At 42.3% G+C, this 15,058-nt stretch overlaps 2 protein-coding genes across 5 annotated transcripts in view; one reads left to right on the top strand and one right to left on the bottom strand.

Annotated features, from left to right (window-relative positions):
- Positions 1–15,058, top strand: part of LRRC20 (leucine rich repeat containing 20) — a 742,986-nt gene that overhangs the window by 487,240 nt on the left and 240,688 nt on the right. The gene's annotated exons all lie outside the window — the stretch shown is intronic.
- LOC141273634 (ropporin-1-like) overlaps positions 1–15,058 on the bottom strand; it is a 114,813-nt gene that overhangs the window by 33,673 nt on the left and 66,082 nt on the right. The window lies entirely within an intron of this gene.

Here is a 15,058-nt window from a genome sequence, read left to right as displayed (position 1 = left end):
CGTGTCTCCTAGCAACCAAGCGATGTCATAATTGCTGGCGCATAATTACAGATTGTCAGGAAATCATTGTACTATAAATATGATTAACACCATTTGTAGCGGTAGAAACAGAGAAGGTTATGGCGAATGTGTGATAAAACGTGCAGCGTGACTTGTAACGCTTACCTTAGACATGTTATTAGCGTTTTAAGTACATTCTGTCCCCTTTTCCCATTCTTAGTTATGTTCCCTGATTTATTCCGTCATTAATTTTCTCTTTCCTGACAAACACAATTTGTTTTCATTTTCCTGGTGACACACGCTGGGCCTCATATTACAATTAAAATAAGAAAAAAATAAAGCCTTGAGACGTTGTATGTAAGAGCCACTCAAATTCTAGCTGAAGTTTTTACAGGACCGAATATAACTGCTTTGATTTGTTGTATTGCTTATCTGTCTCTTTTAGGCTGCGTTCCCACTATGAGTTTTTGATGTTGCAGATTTTCTTCACCTATTAAGTAAATTAGGTCATTTATGTTTTTTCATTGTTTTTGAGTGTGTTTTTTTGCATACGTTTTTATCTAGTTTTTGGGGCTGTGTTTTTTGTCTCTTGACACTTCCTGGTATTTGGCTTTGACAAAAAGATATTGAATTAGGCAGGTGCGGATTACATGCGTTTTGATGCATTTCCACCATGGAAACGCACTAAAAACACACACACACTTTTTACCTACAGATTTTCCGAATCTAATACAAATCTATGGGGAACATAAAACTCAGCGTACCTGCAAGAGAAATGGACCTGTTCCAGTTTATGCTGAGTTACAAAGAAGCACAGTAGGAATGACATTTCTATAAATCCCATCCACTGTGGTGGCCTTTTTTTTTTGACGCACCAAAAATAAGCAACATGAAAAACTGACCAAAAACTCATCGTGGGCACACAGCCTTAGGGTCAAACGTGCCCACAAGCATGTCCCCTGGTTGGGGTATAAACAGCTAAAATGATGACTTAGGAGCCAACCACTTGCCACTCTGGCTATTGCTTATGGGTTGATTTAAAAATAACTTAGTTGACCTTATTATGTGTGTAAAATAAGAAAATGCTGCTAAAAGTGGACCTGCAGATATTTGTCTAGATGAAGGCTGGGCTATTAAAGGGAATCTGTCACCAGGTTTTTGCCACCTAATCTGAAAGCAGCATAATGTAGAGACTTTAGACCCTGTTTCCAGCAATATGTCACTTACTGGGCTGCTTTTTGTAGTTTTGCTAGGATCCCTGTTTTATCAACAGGACACTAAATATGCAAATATCCTCTCCAGAGAGAAAGAGGACTTGAACTCTAGTGCCATCTAATGGGGCTAGCAACCCACGTCAACCCTTTAACAAGTCTTACTATATGCATTAGGATAGAATGCCAAACCAGACACTTCATTTGCAGAGATGCGTTTTGGATGGTTTGTCCCTCATCAGTACAAAGCAGGAGATCTCATTTAGCTAAGTGAGAGGCCTCCTACAAATTCTAAGGGGGAACGTTTCTCCTCGTGGAAAGTGCTAAGCCAGCGTAAGGAGACTTATAGGCCACGCATTTCTCCTATGGGGAATTAAATATGCAAATATTCTATTCAGTGAGGAAGAGGACCGTAACTTTCTTGCCACCAAATATCCTCTTACGCTAGCTTGGCACTCTCCACAGGGAGAAACATTTCCTCAAATAGAAAAAAAAGCCAGCTCACCTATTGTGGTTATGTATGCTGGAGCACAGAAAGTTTGTCCCAACCAGATGTGATACGTAGCAAAAATATGAGTGTGTTTGAAACGCATAACTTTTTGTCTGTCATTGACATGATCTCCCCTGTCGTGGAGCTACTATTTGACTTTAAAATTTCCAATAAAGGCAATTTTTAACTGGATTCGGAGCTGGATACTCGTCTTTTTGCTGAAACATTCAATCTATGATCAGAAGGAGATTATCACTAGAGAACTAGAAAACCTGCTGCCATGTAGTTCTGTTCATGAGCTCTGTATAACCCTGCCCTCTCCTCTGTTTGGCAGCTTTCTGCCTATGCACAGTGTCCACAGAAAGGTGTCAGCATTGTTTGTGCTCAGTAGAAACTAATAGACTTAAAGAGAACTGTTCATGTGAAAAAATGCTTTTAACCAGCAGATATGTGGTTAATCTGCAGGCTAATAGCATTCTGAAGCCATGTGTTCGCTGCACTGAAAGCCCTGCTGCCGGGAGGAAATTAACTTTAATCTCCCCTGCAGCCTTGGGCTTTTAGTCATAGAGGTGCGGCTTCTGTTACTGCTAGAAACATAGTGAGCAACCGCTGCAACAATTCCCAAGTACTGACTGAATGCTGGCTCTACGTTGCATCAGTACAGAGCCGGCTGTCAGTCAGTGCTGGGGCGTGGTTACGGCCACCGTTCACTATGTACTGAGCGGTGACTGAAGTCGTGTGCCGGCCGTGCCTCTGTGACTGAAAGTCCGAGGCTGCTGGGAGGATTACAGTTCATATCGTCCCGGCAGCCGGGCTTTAAGTGTGGTGGCTGCTCTTCCTCAGAACACTATTAATCTGCAGATTAACCCCATATCTGCAGGTTAATAGCGTTTTTTCACATGACAGGTTCCCTTTAATATTGAGCTAGTACACCACGTTGTGCACACACTCATGCAGGGGCTCTGCACTTCAGAGTGGTGTTTCGAACAATTGTTGGGCATCTCATTACCTAGACCTCTCCATTTGGCAGCACTTATCTGTCCCTAAAATATATAAAAAGTCTTTTCAAATAATAATTTCGTTTTAAAAGAGTTTCTTGGTCATAACAGATTAGTATCTGTCCACAGTACAGGTGATAACTGGTAGATCGATGGGGGTCCAACTATTACATTTCCAGAATAGGAGAAGTTGAATATGCCAACTCATATAAGGTCTATAGCACTAACGAACATAGCCAAGCTGACGAGCGGTTAGATATGTATTATGATCTTGATAACATGCAAACACATAATAAAAATGAACACATTTGGTGAAATAGTGCATGTTATGTACTACCGAAGGGAGACATCAATAGTAGAAACAACTGATGGACTCATTTGCTAATAGAGTGATGCAAAGTGTTTTAGGAGTGTTCCCACGCCTGTGTTCTAAATGTATTAAATGGGTTTTCCAATCTATTAATATTGATAGCGCATCAATATTTGATCATCGAGGCTCTGACTTAGCCTCTCTCACTTAGCATATCTGTCAATCAGTTATAGAAGAGGATGCTTTGCTTTCTGGAGCTCTGTGGATAATTTATTCAGATAGGTATTGAATTGGACAAAGCACAGAACCAAGCACGATTAGAACTTATTAAAAATCGGTCTGGACTTGTCTCTGCAAAATGTAACACACAGATATCTATATCTGGTCTCATCTGAAGCTCCCTCCCCACATTTTCCTCCAATTCTAAAGTAACAGTACATCATTTTTGTCCCATAATAACAGTATTCCCAAAAATAAAATACAATGGTGTTCCCCTATGTGTCCCATGTATAATAGTAATGCTTGTGTCCCTTTTAAGCCCAAATAAACAAGTATTGTAAATTTATTATGCTATGCTCCAATTCGGGTGTAATGTCCCTCTTTGTGTCCCTGATGTAGCAGTATTCCCTTTGTGGCCCCCATATATTAATGACCTGCAGGAATAACTATGCCATTTTTACCGAACAGTAAACACCATACAAACCAAGCCGAGCAACATGCGAATGTTTCTCAGTATAATAAATGGAAAACAAAATGGTGTACTGTCATTCAAAACTACAACTCAGCCCCTAAAAATCAAGCCCTCATACGGCTACATTGGCAGGTATAATGAAAGCACAAAACCAAAAATTGTCTGCGTCAGGAAAGGGTTACGGTGAGTGAAACCCCTGTAATACCTTAGTCCTTGCTTTACTTCTGCTTAATCTGGTGGCATTGTAGAGCCATGTCTTTCCCAGGGCGGTGATATAGAGGATGTATTGTTTGCACTAATAGAAGTTTTTGTGAAAGTGTGTGTTTGAGTGAAAATTACCCAGCACTGCAATTTCACTAATCAAGAGAGAATTTGTGCGGGTCATAGGTGTAATGATCGGGCTCCACTTAGAGACATAACATTTTATTAGACTGAGCTCAAGGGAGAAGTGATAGGAAAGAGCCCTTGACAGCAGTAATCCTCGCCTAATAATATTCACATCCTCGTCAATGCTAAAGGTTTCTCACGCTTCGCTTTGCTGCTTTCCTAATCTTTCGGGCTTGTCATGTTTCAGACTGACATGATATCCTGTCTGCCCAGCTTGAGATTAGGTTAGGTGAAAGCTTTCAGTAAATGTCTGCCAGTGGGTCATTCTAATTAGAGGGTACAGCTCATTCTCTGTCTGTACCGCAACATGAAATTGGAGTTTATTTGATTAGAGGCTTCTGTCTCAAAGGGGTTGTTCCCTTCCAATTAAGTTTCTATCCTGGCTGCAGTTTGTTATAATAAACACAAACCACACTGTACTCGCCTTCCTCGGGTCAACTGGCAAGTTTACAACTACTTCTGGTGTCCGCATTAGCTGCGGCACTGACGTCACTTTCACAGCGAAGCAGCCAATCAGTGATCTCAGCAGATCTACCAATGTAGACAGAATCCCCCTTCAGAGCCGCTGAGCTCACTGATTGGCTGCTGTGCCATCAACTTGACATCAGTGCCGCAGTCAATGCCAGACACAGGGAGCAGTGGAGGAGATTCGCCGGTGGTCCTGGTGAAGGGAAGTGTGATTGTTTTGGGGTTTTTTTGCTTCATTGTTTTTAAATAAACTGCAACTGACGCTGAAACTTAATTGAAAGGAAATAATCCCTTTAATTCTCTAAGGCCACAGTCCCACTATCATATTTGGTCAGTATTTTTTTCTCAGGAGTGGGAGCCAAAACCAGGGGCGGGAAATAAATGCAGAATTGGTGACCTGTTTCTATTAGGCTATGTGCCCACGATGCAGAAATGCTCCGGATTTTTCCTGAGTGTTTCTGCATCTCCCTGGCAGAAAAAACGCGGATTGTACATGTGGATTGTACATGTGGATTGTACATGCGGATTGTACATGCGGATTGTACATCCGTTTTCCTGCCAGGGACATGCGAATGTGAAGTGTTCTTCACACGCATTTCCGCATGCGGGTTGACAAGCGCTTTCCAAGCGATTTTAGCATCACTTGGAAAGTGCTTGACAACTTGGTCACACTATATAAATCCATGCAAACAGCATGGAATTATATAGTGTGACCCGAGAAAATGTTAAAAAAATAAAAAAATAAATCTATACTTACCTTCTGATGGCCCCCGGAGTCTTTATTCGATGCGTCCTGGCTTGCTCGCGGTACACTGAAAGACCTGCCGACTTCAGCGGTCGCGTGACCCGTCACATGACTAAATGACATCATGGCAGGTCTTTTTCAGACCATCGCGAGGTACCGGCAAGCCAGGACGCATCGCTAAGGACACCGGAGGCCATCAGAAGGTAAGTCTAATGTATATTTTTTATTTTATTCTTTTTTTAAACAGGTACTATGGTACCCAGGTCCGGAGGAGAGTCTCCTCTTCTCCAAACCCGGGTACCATCCGCACATTGAAACGCATGTAATCCGCATGTACAGATGCAGTGATGCAGATTCCATACGTTCCAATGCAAGTCAATGGTGGCGAAAACGCTAAATAATTGGAAGTGCTGCGTTTTTTTCCGCAGCGGAAATTTCCGCAGCATGAGCACAGCACATGCGGATTATCATTCGGGAACATGGCAGACCTTCTACCAAGCGTTTGTTAAGCGTTTCTGCAGCGGAGTTGCCGCTGCAGAAACGCTTAAAAAACGCATAGTGGGCACACAGCCTTATACCTTTTCTCTGATTGTTCCTCACCTGGTTTTGGCTCCCACTCCTTAGAAAAAATACTGACCAAATGCTGATAGTGGGGCCGTGGCCTAACATTACTTATCGCCCTTTAACACTCCTCTTTCAAGTCAATGCGAATTGCAGGGGTCTGATCCATAAGTGACCGTCCATAAATTCTGTACTAACGTGAAATATCTCACTGTTCCGTCACAAAATTGGGAATATATCACCTTTTTTCATAAGTGCAAACACTACTATCACATTTTTCCTAATCTGTTTTTATTGTCAAATTTTACATTTGAAAAATCAAATTGTTCCAGCGCTGCAACTAATCCACTGGTGCACAAAACTGCATAAAACAATGTCTGTCCTCATATGTACGAACGTTAGACTTGCAAAAAATGAAAGTTAACATGTGCACATACAGTTTCTGGGCATATTAGCACATATTAAATTTCTTGTTTTGTTAAAATTATAGGAAAAGCCATTGTGCAAACAATTTATTTTGTGATATTTATGTCCTGTATGTGAGCAGTGTACTCTAAATGGTATGGATCAGCTGGGTTATGATAAGGGTTAACCTTCTTCTTCCTATTACTGTTCATTAATTCCAGTAACAGAGCTAGGCTGCCAGCAGTAAGAGCACGCAGTGGAGCATCACAAATCCTTCAGCCATCGGTGCAGATTCACTGGAAATCCACCACATCACCACTCCTACCAACAACCTCTTCATTCAGCTCTGAGCAGGTCATCAAATCATTTGCCCTCTTAGCAATGCTTGAGTGCTTTATTAGTAGCAATATAGTTTAAAAAAATTAAATAAATAAATAAATATATATATATATATATATATATATATATATATATATATTAGTAGGATGGCCGCCGGATAGGTCCTCGAGGGGAGATATGTATCATCGAGGTTGGTAGCCTCAGTGATGTAAGCCTGGAAAAGCAGGCTTCAGCACATATAGTGCCGAGAGAGTTAATAGGGCGTGTCAGGGCCGGGTTTAGGAGCAGTCAGAGATATGGGTGGGGCTGGCTGCTCAAATATCGCCACCCTGGGGCGTGGTATAGCAGGTTAAAAAGAGAGCAGTTGTTTCATTCAGGGTCTGTGTGTAGAGGTGTGCAGACCTCCAGTGTTGTTTTTCTTTGCTAAGGACTAAAGAGTAGGACACTAACCTGAGCGGGTGAACCCGTACTACTGTATGTACTATTCACTTTATGTTTTCACTTTGTGCCAGAAAAGGCTGTTTTTCTAAATATACTGTATATCCATTATGTGATTAAACCTCTGTTTTCAATATACAGTGCAACACTAACCTTAAAATGCTATTATTAAGCATAGTAGACACATTTCATAAATACAGTCTTTGAGCTCAATTCATCAAATCTTTTCCCCCAGTAATCTGGCATAAAAGCTTTGAAAAGTCACATAATTTTGGTGCTGCTCAAGGTTGTGCTAAAATTTTGCAAGTTTTTCTCATGCCATTCTCTCCTGTGACAAATTCATAATAAGTGGCGGTGTTTGCTAAGCCACAAATCTTACTACAGCAGGGACTGGAGTAGGATTTGTGATGAGGGGCATACAAAGGTCTACGCCACTTGTCTGACGCTTTTGATTCATGAAGAGTCGTCTGACTCCTGCTCATCAAGTTCACAGAGGTCTTGATGAATCGGGGCCTTAGTACCTATGAAATTGGAGCAGATTATCTCAGACTTGTGCCTATATACACTGCTCAAAAAAATAAAGGGAACACTCAAATAACACATCCTAGATCTGAATGAATGAAATATTCTCATTGAATACTTTGTTCTGTACAAAGTTGAATGTGCTGACAACAAAATCACACAAAAATCATCAATGGAAATCAAATGTATTCACCAATGGAGGCCTGGATTTGGAGTCACCCCCAAAATTAAAGTGGAAAAACACACTACAGGCTGATCCAACTTTGATGTAATGTCCTTAAAACAAGTCAAAATGAGGCTCAGTATTGTGTGTGGCCTCCACGTGCCTGTATGACCTCCCTACAACGCCTGGGCATGCTCCTAATGAGGTTGCAGATGGTCTCCTGTGGGATCTCCTCCCAGACCTGGACTAAAGCATTTGCCAACTCCTGGACAGTCTGTGGTGCAACGTAACGTTGGGGGATTGAGCGAGACATGATGTCCCAGATGTGCTCAATCGGATTCAGGTCTGGGGAACGGGCGGGCCAGTCCATAGCTTCAATGCCTTCTTCTCATAGCAACTGCTGACACACTCCAGCCACATGAGGTCTGGCATTATCCTGCATTAGGAGGAAGCCAGGGCCAACCGCACCAGCATATGGTCTCACAATGGGTCTGAGGATCTCATCTCGGTACCTAATGGCAGTCAGGCTACCTCTGGCAAGCACATGGAGGGCTGTGCGGCCATCCAAAGAAATGCCACCCCACACCATTACTGACCCACTGCCAAACCGGTGATGCTGAAGGATGTTCCAGGCTGCAGATCGCTCTCCACGGCGTCTCTAGACTCTGTCACGTCTGTCACATGTGCTCAGTGTGAACCTGATTTCATCTGTGAAGAGCACAGGGCGCCAGGGCCAACTTTGCCAATCCTGGTGTTCTGTGGCAAATGCCAAGCGTTCTGCACAGTGTTGGGCTGTGAGCACAACCCCCATCTGTGGACTTTGGGCCCTCATGCCACCCTCATGGAGTCGGTTTCTAACCGTTTGTGCAGACACATGCACATTTGTGGCCTGCTGGAGGTCATTTTGCAGGGCTCTGGCAGTGCTCCTCCTGCTCCTCCTTGCACAAAGGTGGAGCTAGCGGTCCTGCTGATGGGTTGTTGCCCTCCTACGGCCCCCTCCACGTCTCCTGGTGTACTGGCCTGTCTCCTGGTAGCGCCTCCAGCCTCTGGACACTATGCTGACAGACGCAGCAAACCTTCTTGCCACAGCTCGCATTGATGTGCCATCCTGGATGAGCTGCACTACCTGAGCAACTTCTGTAGGTTGTAGAGTCCATCTCATGCTACCACGAGTGTGAAAGCACAACCAACATTCAAAAGTGACCAAAACATCAGCCAGAAAGCATTGGTACTGAGATGTGGTCTGTGGTCTCCACCTGCAGAGACACTCCTTTATTGAGGGTGTCTTGATAATTGCCAATAATTTCCATCTATTGTCTATTCCATTTGCACAACAGCATGTGAAATTGATTGTCAATCAGTGTTGCTTCCTAAGTGGACAGTTTGATTTCACAGAAGTTTGATTCACTTGGAGTTATATTCTGTTGTTTAAGTGTTCCCTTTATTTTTTTGAGCAGTGTATAGAAATATTGTAACACAACTATGGCCTCATTATCCACTTTCTAGGTGTGTGCCTTCTGATGTGTGTCTGTGCATTTGTTAAAGGTCTTCTCTTCCATAGGTCACCCTAGGGACAATCCTGAAACTCTGTTAGAATTGCATTTCTAGGGTAGTGGATTTGTGTTATTCCACTAAAACATGCATGGTTGACTGGATACCATTGTCATTGTCAAATAACAACATAATGTATGTGCACCTCATGTATAGGTCATTGACGTACTTTCATGGGATCTTGGTAGCGTGAAATCATGGTTTGAATTTCTCAAAAAGAATATTTTTGCTATTGAAAAAGATCAACTGATTGAGAGTGCCGCAATGATATGATGCATACTTATTTAATAATCTTTATTTATTTTTTTTATATAGTGCTGACATATTCCGCAGCGCTTTACATACATTATCGTTGCTGTCCCCATCGGGGCTCACAATCTAGATTCCCTATCAGTATGTCTTTGGAGTGTGGGAGGAAACCGGAGAGCCCCGAGGAAACCCACGCAAACACGGGGAGAACATACAAACTCCTTGCAGATGTTGTCCTTGGTGGGATTATTTAAAAGGAATGCATTCCCTTATTGGGCAGGATATTTCAGAAATGTCTGATAGATATGAGTTCAATTAACTTGCGAACAGGGCCTCATCTGCTTGTCTCTCTCCACTCACTTCTATTGGATTTGCCAGCCAGGTCCTCTTTCTTTCAAGATGTGACCTGTAACTGTCAAAGATTTGTGGCTTATTATGCAGATATGACATAAATGTCTACGTTGGGTATACCCCTTTAAGGACCTTTTACACAACATACCGCAGCTCCTATTTCTTATGCAACCAAAAAAAGATAGTTGTCTGGTGGCACATCACGTTGTGTAAATAGAAACAATAAAAGAAGTCAAACTGCAATAAAAAGTGAGGAAAGATATACGTAGAGCGAAATTTGATTAGCAATGAGAGTTGTGCAAAGTTCAAGCACAATGATGGAGGAACACGGTTAATGCCGGTGTAAGTGCTTCTGCTCTTTGCATGACACTGATGTCCAGGTTGCTGCTGAGCACTGCGCAGAAAGCAGGGTAAAAATAGCACTGCTCACAAAGCAAAGAGTAGATGAAAGAATATATTTATGGATAAAATTGCATTAAAAAAAGTGTAATGCATTTCGAAGTTGATCTATGCACTAGAACAGCCTTGAAACGCGTTGCACGTTGCTTTTTTTACAGAAATGTATTGTAATGCAGCAGCTTGCTAGCATTACTGTAAATGGTCCAGGATGTGTTTACCGGACCATGTACCTTCCCCTTTAACTGACTGGTCACATGACCGTGACATCACACAGGTCCTGATGCACACAGTTAAGGTCCTGTCAGTATGGGTGTATGTGCGCACAGGATATATAAACCCTGCTTAATTTGAGACAGGTGTGTTCGGTGTGAGGCGTGAGGCCTGTGCTCCGTGTGTGTGGGACACCGTTTGTGAGAGGCCTAGTGAGGCCGAGTGAAGCCTGGCAGCCTGAAGGCAAAGACTGGATCCTGTGCGGATGCTGGTGGCCTTGGAAGGCAGTGGCTTTGGAGTGAAGCCTGGTACCTGGAAGGTCGAGCCTGGATCCTGTGTGGATGTCAGTGGCCTTTGAGGGAGAGCCGGCTTGAGTAAGAGTCCTGAAAGGCAGAGCCTGGATCCTGTGTGGATGTCAGTGGCCTTTGAGGGAACGACGGCTAGAGACCCCTACCTGGGAAGCCACAAAGCCACAGTGGTGGCAAGCGTAATGGACTGAGACAGCTAAACCCGGCAAAGGTAATACCCTGTGCTATATGGACATTGTGATATGAACATTGCTACTTTATTACCTTGCCGTAAGCTGTAACCTGGAGCAAGTGGGCCTGTGTGCCACTTGGCTCATGAACATTGTATTAATGTGTGTCGGCGTGCCACGGAGTTGGACCCGGCGAACTGAGGCTTATGAAGTAATAAACTGCAGCATTGTGAGAAAATACGTAAAGACATTGCACGTGTGCATTGATTGACGCAGCGAAGCGAGTATTCCCCATTATGATGACTAGTGCTGCCTTACAGTATCCATAAATATATTACAGTATTTTCATTATCTCCTTTGTGGGCAGCGCTATTTTGCCCTGTTTTCTGTGCACCGTTTCTTTACCTTGTATAAATAGGGGATGTCATGTCGACAATAATGAATGTAAGGAAAAATGAACCCGCATCAATCGACTTCCTTTATTGCCGATCAGCAATCATTAGGGGTAGTTGTTCTCTTGTAAAAGGACTTGTAGTCTTTCAATTAAGTTTTATTTTCTTAATTTTCCTGCCTTCTTTATTAAAATCTAACTCCTGAAATATTGCAGATTTCACACTGGCTCCTAAATATTCACAATAGTATACACTGCCTGTCACATTTCGGCTTGACCTGGTCGGCAGTCATCTTATCATTAGACGGCATGATTATAATTAGTGATGAGCGAGCGTGCTCGCTTAACCCTTTAAACGAGCACGCTCGGGTACGCGCCGAACATTTGCGGCGTGCTCGGCATCTATGAAAATGTCACCGCGGCTGCATGTGTCACATCTGTCATACACTTGTGACACATGCAGGGATTGCCTGTTTGTCAGGCACGCTCGCTCATCACTAGTTAACAACTGGTAAAACCTTTGATAATACATTAGTTTTGGGAACTGCTCACACCATTCCCCTTTCCTGCCAATTAGCTATAGCTGCCCAAATAATAAGTTTAATAAAATGGAACTAAAAAGTTCCTTTTTTGACTGATCTGTTTTTATTTTATAATTGTATGTTTCATAATAAAACTTTAATTAGTGGAAAAGATTGGGCTTGCCAGCAAACAACCCCTTTTATATGAATGGAACTGTCAGCAACAAATACATTTCTCACATGCAAACTTACCCTTATCTATTCTTTTTGGCAATGTGTTAGTAAAGCAATCTGTAACTAAGACAGAACTTGTATAGAGTAGCCGTCGTTTTAATTGTTATTTCATAAATCAATGGTATGTTACTGGGCCCAAAGCCGTAGTCGTGTGAGTGAGCCACCTTTTCCACAGTGTAGCCATTTACAGAAAATTGAGTGTTGTGGGTGTGCATGAACCACATTACTTCAGATTCTGAGACTTCCGACATCCATTCTGATACACTTGGTGCAGTACCGTTCACTTTAACCCTTTCAGTCAGGAAGCCAAACCAGGTTTTATAAACAATGTCCTTTTTATGCACAGCCAAACTGGTGAACAGGGAGTAACAGATTATGCATTCTTCGTCGCCTTCCATACACTGGCTCCTTCCCCAGAGTTACAGTTAGCATTTTTTTCCCAGCAACAGGTACAGCAAAGGAATAGGGAGAGGCTTGGAATGCCTGCATTTTCCTTGGTGTAGGGTCATACGTATCAAGGTGTGTCACTATGACTCTCTTACCCTGTTTCTTTGCTTAGTCTAGTCCCAGAGGCCGCTCGTAGTGTCATTGCTCCCTGTATCAGTACCCACAGCAGGGCGCTACCTTTTCCTCAGGTCCCCTTCTTGCTGGACAGTATGATTCCTGGACTTGTAAGCCTTATCCTTGCAGGGGGGTTCCCACTTGCATGTGATGTCATGCCACCTCTGTAACTAGGCCCTCTTCATGCTGAGCCCTGTATATTCCACCACTGATCCACCTGTGCTCTCCCTTTCACCTCCTCTCCAACACTCACTTTATCCCTCAAAACTCTCCCACTGGTCCCCCTTAGAAATCTGCCTCTCTCCAGGGGCCGGCCTTGCAGTTAACCCTGCAGGAACCTGACACCGACCATGGCCATAGGGATAAATACTTTTCATAATAACTGAGAATATAACAAAGCATATTTTTAACATTAACTCAATGAGGTGTTCGTGATGGGTATGAAAGCTCAACCACTGTCTCACAAGTACACATGAAAATAAGCAACTTTGTAATATATCTTATCAGAAAAAAATGCTTCTTTCTATGAAAATCCTCAATTGTGAGGTACAATCTGTATTCAGAGAAGACATTTTCCCATTGCTCAGATAGGAGATGGCAGTTGCTACAGATACAAGTATATTTAGACAGAAGGAGGGAGGAGCTAGAAACAGAACTCCTTCCTCCTCCTCATCTACATAGAATCTTATCAGTAGCAGCTGCCATCTCCTATCTCAGTAATCACAAAGTCTGTCCTCACTGAATACAGATTTTACCTGTGAATTGAGAATTTTGATAATGACTGATCAATTTCGCACACAGTTTCATGACTTACTTTGACCCCATATTCTTTGTTCATTTTCTGTGAAATCTGTACAGCACTTTTATGCACATCAGATACTGACTATTTCTTAATAATGTCATCAACTCTGGAGGAAGTTTTCCATGGTCGTCCACTTCTAGGTTTGTCAGCTGTTCCATAGCCTTCATTTTCTTTCTTTAATATATGTGACACTTCACTCTGAGAACAGTTGAATTCCATAGATACCGCTTTTTGGTTTTTGCCCGATTTCACTCTCAGAATAATAAGCTTTCTGACATCGGGTGATAAATTTGTCTTTGCCATGTTTTAACCTAAAAACACACACACACACAAAAATAATAAAATGTAGGCAAAATTCAACTATCCATGACAAAATATGCAAAACATTTGGCCCAGCAAATTTTGAAAACTAACACATAAAGGGATAAAACAATGTCAAACACTATTTTCGTCCTTATAGTTGACAACCATTTGCTTCTGGTTTCCTAAAATCACCAGGAAAATGGCATCACAACAACCAGACAGAAGTAATCACACATTTAAAAAAAAATGCAAAACTTTTGGTCGCCACTGTATTTTACAAAGTTGCTTATTTTCATGTGTACTACTGATTTATTAAATAAAAATTAGATTGACGGTTACACTTTAAAACCACGTTCCAGCAATGAGTCGTTTGTGAGTTTTTGATGTTGTAGATTTTGTGCAGCGTTTCTGCACCTATTCGCCAAATTAGGTGACTTGCATTTTTTACCTGCAGATTTTACTCATCTCATTCAAGTGAGATGAAAATCCGCAAAAAAAATGCATGTGCACCGCAAGAGAAATTTAACATGTTGGGGATTTCAAAAACAAACCTCAGGTCAGTTTACGTTGTGAAAAAACAAACCAACAAAAAAGCTCAGTGGCCTTGAGATTTGTATAAGGCCTCCTTCACACGTCTGTATAATACTGGTACCGAAAAAAATGGCACCGATGTCATCAGTGTTCTGTTTTTTTCCATTATGGCATAAGAGAAATCAATTCCAAAGCTTCTCCTATACTTTGCAATGTTAAAGTCATATAGCTCACAAGCGGCACAAGGATGACACACGGATGCTATCCATGTGCTGTACATGCTTTGCACAGAGACATAGACATGTATTGGCCCTTGTCATGTGTGCAGCACATGGGTACATGTGGTAGCCGTGAAAAAAATGGAAGAAACACGGACATGTGAAGGGGGCCTAAATCCCTTTCACTTTGCCGAAATTGTAGGACTCTGCGTTTTTTTGCACAGCAAAAATATGCAGTGTCAAAAACTCACCAAACACTCCCTGTGGGAATTTATATTAGAGATTTGTTTCCAAGTCGTCAAATAAATAACGCACATCTCCCCAGCCAGCAAACTACCTGATTACTAGGAGTAGGAGCTCCAGATTGATGGCTTGTTTGGACCAGCAACAAAGTTCGTCCTCTGGCCTAAACTGTGAGCCAGAAAGCCACCCCCTTCAAGTGCATTACTGGTCATGTGGTGAAACAGATGGAAGAAAAGCCTACTTATTGTGTTGGAACTAACTAGGAAGAAGAGATTCCTGAACTTCAGA

This window comes from Phyllobates terribilis, unplaced genomic scaffold, assembly GCF_046119375.1.
Source record: "Phyllobates terribilis strain yellow unplaced genomic scaffold, ASM4611937v1 Scaffold_5__5_contigs__length_657084704, whole genome shotgun sequence".
In the NCBI taxonomy this organism is placed as follows: Eukaryota; Metazoa; Chordata; class Amphibia; order Anura; family Dendrobatidae; genus Phyllobates; species Phyllobates terribilis.
This window is presented reverse-complemented; position numbering and strand designations above follow the sequence as displayed.